This window comes from Peromyscus leucopus, chromosome 6 (assembly GCF_004664715.2).
Source record: "Peromyscus leucopus breed LL Stock chromosome 6, UCI_PerLeu_2.1, whole genome shotgun sequence".
Lineage (NCBI taxonomy): Eukaryota > Metazoa > Chordata > Mammalia > Rodentia > Cricetidae > Peromyscus > Peromyscus leucopus.
In genome coordinates this window covers 66,998,590-67,007,899 of record NC_051068.1, presented here as the reverse complement: position 1 = coordinate 67,007,899, position 9,310 = coordinate 66,998,590, and positions in this window count along the sequence as shown.

The following is a 9,310-nucleotide window of genomic DNA, read 5'->3' as shown; positions in this document are numbered from 1 at the left end:
AGAGATTCACTGTAAGAATAGTCACAATACAAAAGGCAATAATCCCTGCATCTTGTGACTGGGTGTCTTCCGTCAGAATTCATCAATTCTGGTGGGTTGACCTTCTGCTTTATCAGCTGAAATATCACTTGTATAACCTTTGCAGACACCTGTGGCCGGAGTCACTATAGGCTGGCTAATGTTTTCCTTACTTTTCCTCAAGCCTCTGAGCAAGTTGGGATTTTTCTGTTGCAGCCTATCTGCAGCAAACTCTATAGGCTTTTGGGCTCCAAAAACTGCAGAAGTTAGCTGTTTTCACACATTCCTCTGTGCAGACAGCTGGCTCTTTGGCTTCTTCTCTCTCGTTGGCTTGTGGCTTTCCGTGGACCCCCTCCTCCGGCTGCAGCCACACTAGGTAGTGGCTTTGAAAACAATTTGGGCTTCTACTGTTCTACACAGAGCAGTCAACCTCACATCTTCACCGTCATCTGAATCATCATCATTGGCAGATTTAGTGAGACAATTAGGAATTCTTTTTTTTTTTTTTTTTTTTGGTTTCTCAAGACAGGGTTTCTCTGTAGCTTTGGACCTGTCCTGGACTAGCTCTGTAGACCAGGCTGGTCTCCATCTCACAGAGATCCGCCTGCCTCTGCCTCCTGAGTGCTGGGATTACAGGTGTGCACCACCACTGCCCGGCAGGAATTCTTAAAGGGAGGAATTAGTTGAAAGAGAGAGATTTTTTTTCCCACATTAAAAAATGGAACACACTGTTACAATGGTGGGAGTTAGGTTTCTGTATGATAATACACTGGATGATTTGAATGTGGAACAATTAAATGAGGGGATAATTAATTTAGGTGGGATTTATATAATATAAATGATTGGTTTTATCATTTTTGCTTTATTACTAAAAAAGTTGGTTAATATGAATACTAAGATACTGTTGGACCCCAAAATTTAGGGTTTCAAGTGGGCACCCCAAAAACCCAGACTCCAGTCCAGTTGATGCAATAGCAAGAGGATTTATTAAAGCTTCTATATAGAAGGGCAAACTCTGCTCCTAAGAGCAAGAGCCGCATCTTACTGCAGCCCCATAAGGGCTTATAAAGGAAAAATCCACAAAAACCACAAGATTACAATTCCCATACAATTTCGTTTCACAAGATCATGGTCTAGGTACAGAGTGATCACAGAGGGGGTACAGTTACGTCAACAGGTACATTCTTCCTGAAACCTCAAGGGGGGTTATCAAGGCGGGAGTGGAGTTTACACACAGGTCATAGTGGTCCTTCCTGGAACACCTGCAACTATCCCAGTCACAGTTGAGCACATCTCTTTTTTTTTTTTTTTTTTTTTTTTGATTTTTCGAGACAGGGTTTCTCTGTGTAGCTTTGCGCCTTTCCTGGAACTCGCTTTGGAGACCAGGCTGGCCTCGAACTCACAGAGATCCACCTGCCTCTGCCTCCTGAGTGCTGGGATTAAAGGCGTCCGCCACCACCGCCCGGCAACAGTTGAGCACATCTCTTAACAGAAATCTTTTTACATTGTTATATGGTTGCAGGGGAGATTAAACAATGGCTAAGTCAGCCTGTTCTTGGAACTAGATTTTTAGTTTCTCATTTCCTGGTGCTTGAAGTTTCTCTTTCTCTGAGGCTTGGGGGTGTAAGCCTGAAGGGCTAGGGTCTTTCAGATACAAGTTTTAGAAAAATTTATTAAAACAGATCATAGAGATATTCAGACCCAGACAGAGGAATTTAAAAGAGAACCAATCTCAGCATTGCATTATAAGGTTAGAGAGGAACAGCCTAAGGTTTTCAAACAACCAACGTTAATTTGTCCAGTCATCTTACAAGAATTGATAAATGATAGATATCCTCAAGACTGTGTACAAACTGAATGAACTCCAGTGGAAATGTTAGATTTAAGGAGATTCAAGGAAATTATTGTCTCATATGACATGCATTCACGTTTTGTGAAGCAGATGTTAAACTCGTGGTCAACTTGTAATAGAATTATCCCTCAAAACTGGAGAGACTTGGTTACAGCAGTCTTGGAGCCTGGTCCTCAATGACAGTGGGGGACCAGATGAAAGATGAGGCTAAGACCATTGAACAACAAAGTAGGGTTAGAAATCTGGAAATCTCCCAAGACCACCTTCTTGGAGAAGAAGATTATGCTAATGTAGAAAGGCAATCTCTATATGATGACCATGCCTTGGCTTTATGCCATGCAGCAGCTTTGAATGCTTGGGACAGAATTGAAGAAGTAAGAAAGAAAACTGAGTCATATACCAAAGTTATACAGGGCTCAAAAGAAACTTTCACTGATTTCTTACAAAGATTCACTTCAGCAGTGAATAGAATGATACCAAATTTAGAAGCTAGACAAATAATAATTGAATCTCTGGCTTTTGAAAATACTAATGCAAAAGGGTAATTAGACCATTAAAGGCAAGATTAGCATCCTTAGAGAAATGGATCTGAGATACAGTCAATATTGAATCTCATAACCTAGTTGATGCTTAAATAGGAGAGGTGATCTCCAGAGGTTTGAAGAAAAATCAAAATGTCAAATGTTTCAATTGTGGTAAACAAGATCACCTACAAAGTGATTGTAAACAAGGCATTCCTAGAAATAATGTTTTTGTTTTTTTTTTTTCTAAGACTAATCCCACAGAATGCCCCTCCCTTTTGGATTATGCAGAAGCTGTGGCAAAGGCAGGCATTGGACTAAAGAATGTAAATCAATAAGGAACAGACAAGATAACTCTGCCATCAGGAAATGCCTTGGGAAATTTCCTGTGATTGTGGAGGAAACTCCTTCACAGAGCAATTAAAGAAACTAGTGCCTATTGTAAGAAACCAGACTGTTTTGGATGATAGAACAGCAATAGAAGAGAGAACAAAAAATTCAGGAGAAACTGTGAAGTGAATACTTTGGCCAACTTCTATAAATGAACACAGACCAAAATTAAAATATGAATAAACAAAAAAATATGAATAAATGATGTTGTCATTGAAGGTCTTGTAGACACAGGTGCGGCTGTAACAATAATTGCACCAGAATTTTGGCATCCAAATTGGCCTCTTTAGGAGGTAAATGTTCAGCTTTTAGGGACTGGAACATTATCTCAAATGAAACAGAGTTCAAGATGGGTCAAATGTATAGGGTCAGAACGACAGAGAGGAAAATTAAAGCCTTATGTGGCTAACATACCCATGAATTTATGGGGACATGATTTGTTATAGCAATGGAATACCCAGAATAATATTCTCCCAATCTCAGAAACAAGCTATAAACTAACATATGTTTCTTGGAAAAATATTAGAAGGTATTATAAAGAACAGTCACCAACCATTAAGGTTGTACAAGAACAGGGTACAACAGCTACTGATCTATCTTTCAAAGCCACCAATAGCCCTACCTTTAAAATGGCTAACAGATGAGCCTGTATGGGTTCAGCAATGGCCTTTAACAACAGAGAAATGGTAGGTCTTAGAACAGCTGGTACAAGAACAGTTAAACATAGCATATTGAAGATTCAACTAGCCCTTGGAATTTTCCTGTATTTGTTATTAAAAAGACATCTGATAAATGGAGAATGGCAACAGATCTAAGAGCTCTTAACAAGGTAATTCAGCCAGTAGGCTCTCTAGAGTTTAGAATTCCTTTGCTTTCTCTGTTACCTAAAAGATGGCCTTTTAAAGTTATTGATTTAAAAACTGTTTCTTCTCAATAACCTTACAAGAAAAAGATAGAGCAAAATTTGCTTTCAAGCTGCGTACTTATAATAATTCTCAACCTGTTAAAAGATATCAATGGAAGGTTCTCCCACAGGGAATGTTAAATAACCCTACTCTGTGCCAATATTTTGTATGACAGTTGTTGGAAGTAATATATAAGCAATTTCCTCAATCTATAGTATATCATTACATGGACAACATCTTTACTAGCAGATTCAAATGTAGATACTTTAGAAAGGATGTTTGAAGAAGTAAAGAACATTTTTGCCTTGTTGGGGATTACAAATTGCTCCGAAAAAATACAAAGAGAAGATTCTATAATTATTTATGATATAAAATAGTTCTACAAAAATTAGATCACAAAAGGTACAAATTAGGAGCGATCAATTAGGGACTCTTTTTTTTTTTTTTTTTTTTTTTTTAAGACAGGGTTTCTCTGTGTAGCTTTGGAGCCTGTCCTGGAACTCACTTTGTATACAAGCCTGGCCTCGAACTCACTGAGATCCACCTGCCTCTGGCTCTTAAGTGCTGGGATTAAAGGCGTGTGCCACCACTGCCTGGCTCAATTAGGGACTCTTAATGAATTTCAAAGATTGTTAGGAGACATTTCCAATCTCCAGCTCACTATTGGGGTTAAAAATGATGAGCTGAGTAATTTGCTCAAAACTTTAGAGGGTGACAAGGACTTAAATTGTTCAATAGAATTATTGGCTGAAGCTGAGACAGAATTGGTTTTGGTGGAAAAGAAATTACAGGATGCACCCGAGGATCAATTGGATCTGAAGCTTGGATTGCATTTTGGTTATTTTACCCTCTGAGCATTCACCTGTAGGAATTTTAATTCAGAGGGAAGATATCATATTGGAATGTATATTTCTACCAAATGAACAGAGTAAGAAATTAAAGATGAGTGTGTAAATGATTTCTGATTTGATTTTAAAAGGAAAATTGAGACTTCGTTAATTAGCAGGAATAGACCCAGTAGAAATTGTAGTACCTTTAACTAGTGATGAAATTGACAAGTTATGGGCAGAAAGTGAACCTTGGCAAAGGGCTTGCAGTAATTTTTTGGGAGAGATTAACAACAAATATTCCAAAAGCAACAGAATTCAATTTATAAAGAGAAGTAACTAGATCCTGCCTCACATTGTATGGGAAACACCAATATCTGGAATCCCTACATTTTATGCTCGTGCAATCAAATCAGGAAAGGCAGGTTACAAATCATAAAATTTAAGTAAGGTGGATTCTGCCCAAAAGTCAGAATTATATGTCTTTCTGTTGGTATTAATGGATTTATGGAAACTCTTAATATAGTTACTGACTCTCAGTATGCAGAAAGAGTTGTTTTACACATTGAAACTGCTGAATTTATTCCTGATGTGTCAGAATTAACTTCATTATTTATTCTGATACAAGAAATAATCAGGAATAGAAATTATCCCTTATATATAAAACATACATCTGATCCCATACGCATCTGCCTGATCCTCTAGCACAAGGTAATGATTAAATTGATCAGTTATTGATAGGAAATGTGTTGGAAGCCTCAAAATTTCATAAAAAGCGTCATGTCAATAGTAAGGGTTTGAAAAACGGTTTTTCTATAACCTACCAACAAGCCAAGGAAATTATAAGGAAATGTCCTACTTGTTCTTTATACAACCAAATTCACTACCTGCAGGAAGTAAACCAAAGGGTACTCAAAGGAATAAAATCTGGCAGATGGATGTGTTCGTTATGCAGAACTGAAAAATTAAAATATGTACACCACACCATTGATACTTATTCAGGATTTCAATGGACAACTGCTCTGAGTTCTGAAAAAGCTGATTCTGTAATCACAAGTTTGCTAGAAGTTATGGCCATCATGGGTATACCTGCACAAATTAAGACTGATGATGTTCCAGCATATATCTCTGGTAAAATGAACAGTTTTTTTTTTTTTTTTTTTTTTTTTGCTAATTACAATATAAAGCATATTACAGGTATACCATACAATCCTCCAGGCCAAGCATAGAAAGATCAAATTGAACTCTAAAGGATATGCTAAATAAACAGAAAGGAGACATTGGATAATAGAAAAAACTACAGAATTAAATCAACTTGTATACTTTAAAGATGTGCTGACCTCTGACTGGAAACCAGGATATGTGTTACGTTGGGGATGAGGTTTTGCTTTTGTTTCCACAGGAGAAGAAAAGCTATGAATAAAACCAAAATTGATAAAGGTTTGATTTGAACAACCAGCATGACCATCCAATTTAAACCAACTTATATGACTAAGAAATGCTTTTCATTTGCTCAGATATAACTTGCCAAAAGGGACACTTCTCAAAGTTAGGGTTAGGGAAGGGTTTTGATTTGTCTTTCAGGAGAATGAAGGCTAAAGAATCCATAGAACACTGGACAAATGAGACATCTGAAGAAAAAGGACAAATCATCCATATAAAAACGTCCCAAGAGAAAGTAAATTGGCCTATTGGTATATCACATATCTAACAGGATAAAATTTTATAAATCTTAAATGTTTGTTTACGCTGTTCTCTACAAACAGATAACACAAATGATCTTTATATAGTCTCAGTTCAACTAAAAATTAAAGCTGGCTTTGGAGTTAGAGCAGGGCTCTCTCATTTTCTAAATCCAAGCATGCTTGTTAAAGGAAAATGCAAAAATCTCTGTATCATGTCAGGAAAGCCACCTATTATGGGACAGAAGAAAAACCAAAATTAAGGAAGTATTCTATTGCTACTAATCTCATAATCCTTTTTATTTTTACTCTTTAAAACTTTTTTAAGGTATGAATTTTATATCAAAATTTATAAAATTAATATATATATATATATATACATATCTTAAACTTTTGTCATGATATTAATGGTCTTATGGAGTACTAATTCTAGATAAAAAGGCTTCACCTAGCTTCCTGTACATAATTTTGGGTTTGAGTCTCTATCAGCTTTCTGCAGGGAACCATGACCATACCTAACAGTGACCTTTGAAGTCTCTAAAAGGATGATGGGGCCCCACAACAATGATTCCACATGGACTATGATAATGACACCATTAAGCTGACAAACACCACCTAAAGATCAACTTTGGACTATAAATTGCGCAGGACAATTTTGAGATGGCTAGCTGAGATGATCCAGCCTCACAGACTACTCTAGCAAGGACTTAAGACAAGTCCTGCACCTTCCCATTATACAGAGACTGGACAACAAATGATACAGCTATTTCTCCCGGGACTTGACAATTAACCCAAAATTTTTCTTTTCATTATCCACTAAAGATGCCATCATCCCCAGATAGCAGGAAGTAGTTTTAAGAACATGACATCCACATTCCCAAAAGGTAGAGTGGGTGGTTTTTATTTTTTCAATCGGTTATGGATAGTACCTTTTGTATATAGTTTTTCTTATGTTAGTTATAACATTCTTTTATTATTTTAGACAAAAAAGGGGAAATGTGGTGATACATTGCTTGTAATCTAAGAAATAAAAGTTTGCCTGAAGATCAGAGGACAGAGCTAGCCACAGAGTTAGTCATACAGATAAGGCAGTGGTGGCACACACCTTTAATCCTAGCACTCAGGAAGCAAAGGCAGAGATCTGTCTGCATCTCTGTGAGTTCAAGGCCAAGCTGGGTTACACAAGATTAATCCAATCTAAAAGAGAAACAGCCAGGCAGTGGTGGCACACATCTTTAATTCTAGCACTTGAGATCACATACCTTTAATCCCAGCACTAGGAAGGTTGAGGCAGGAAGTAATATGGCTGGGCAGTGAAAGGAATAGAAGGTGAGAGGAGACAAGAACTCAGGTCTTTTCAGACTCTTGCAGGCTGAGGAATTGGTTAGTTAAGACGTGGCTTACTCTGCTTCTCTAAGCTTTCAACTTTCACCTGCTATCTGGCTCTGGGTTTTTATTATTATAAGGCCATTTAGGATTCATGCAACAATGTAGTCATGGCCCTCTCTGTATCTGTGTGCCTATCTGGGAGTCTACCTCCTAGTCCCTCAGTATGAGATAGTAATCTCAATTTATTCTTTTGCATTTGGAAATTCAGTTTGTTGACAACTACTCTCTCCTTGCACAGACTTGGCATCTTGACAGAGTTAACTGGCTAGTACCAGTAGTTGGTTTGTTTGTTTCTTTTTTTTCCTCTTGTTTTCAAGATAGGGATTCTGTCTAGCTCTGGCTCTTCTGGAACTCACTCTGCAGACCAGGCTGTCCTTGAACTCTGCCTGCCTCTACCTGCCTCTACCTCCCTGAGTGCTGGGATTAAAGGTATGCACCACTACTGCTGAGCAGGAGTTTGTTTCCTAATTCTTATTTCTGATACCTTGGTTTGTATGTGTTCCTTATGTCGTTACTGTCAGGTCCAAAGGAAACTCCATTTCCCCAAATTCTGACCAGAACCAGCTTTCCTCAGGAACTTGTGAAGCTGGTTCCCCTCTACCAAAGGAGCCGGTTCCCTTACCACTGGCAAAAGAGAAAAGAAAAAAAAAAGAGCATGCTAGTCTCCAAGCTCCCCAGGTACCACAAGTACCTGGGTTTTCTCACCTCCCCAAGTCCCCTGTGGGAATTCAGAAACTTCCCTCCCTAAGCCTCTCTCCTCACAACCCTACCTCAGCTGTGCTTTCTTGGTCTTCTCTTATTCATCATTCCTTCTCACCTCCTCTCTTGGCCAGCTCTAGTCGCTGGCCATGTTCAAGCTACTATTTTCTCTCTCTACTCTGGACTCTTCCAAATTGCCTCTGGCTGTTCTCTCTCCTGTCTACAATAAAAACCTCCCCACCAACCACAACATGGAGTGGTCATGTCATGTTTATACAGCTACCGCTTACTTTAATTGCTTTCAATTGCAGTATGTGGAGAAATGGAGAATTAGCAATCTCTGATTTTGCTGTGTTTTGAGATAATGTGGGGTCCACATAAATTCCTCGTTCACTTTTTAATTGTTTTCAGTAATTTTTGCTCAGACTTTGAAAGTTGAGACTGCTTGTTTTTGTAGATGGATCTGTGTTGCGGACATCTACCTTAACAATATCGTCTTTTGTAGGCCCTGAGGTTGGCAGAGAGTGATTTTTCCCAATGAACCTTCTTGCTAGGCCAGATCAAGCAAAAAAAAAAAAAAAAAAAAAATTCAGGGTACAAATCCTTCACTGTTTTTATATGATTTATTCCTAGTTAGTTTATTAATCTATTATTTTAGATGCTACTGTTATTACTTAGCTGCTACTATAATTGTTTTATTCATTTTTGGTATTGTTTGTTGAAGGTTCCTAATAAACTGATTTGTGCATATAATTTACCAGTTGTGTCTGCTTCCTTGTGGATTGTGTCTGTGGAAGCAGAAAACTACAGTTAGAAATATTAAACATGCCTTTTCTATCAAATACTACAAAATTTGTATTTAGGACAAGGAATTCAAATCTTTTTAACACTTCCCTCCCCGCAACAAACCAAACCAAAAAAACAAATACTGTTTGCTTATGTCTGTTTATGCAGTAAAGCCCTGCTGTGGTCCAGGAATTTGATGGCCCTTGATGATATATAAATAATCCTGCTGAGCACTCCAGAT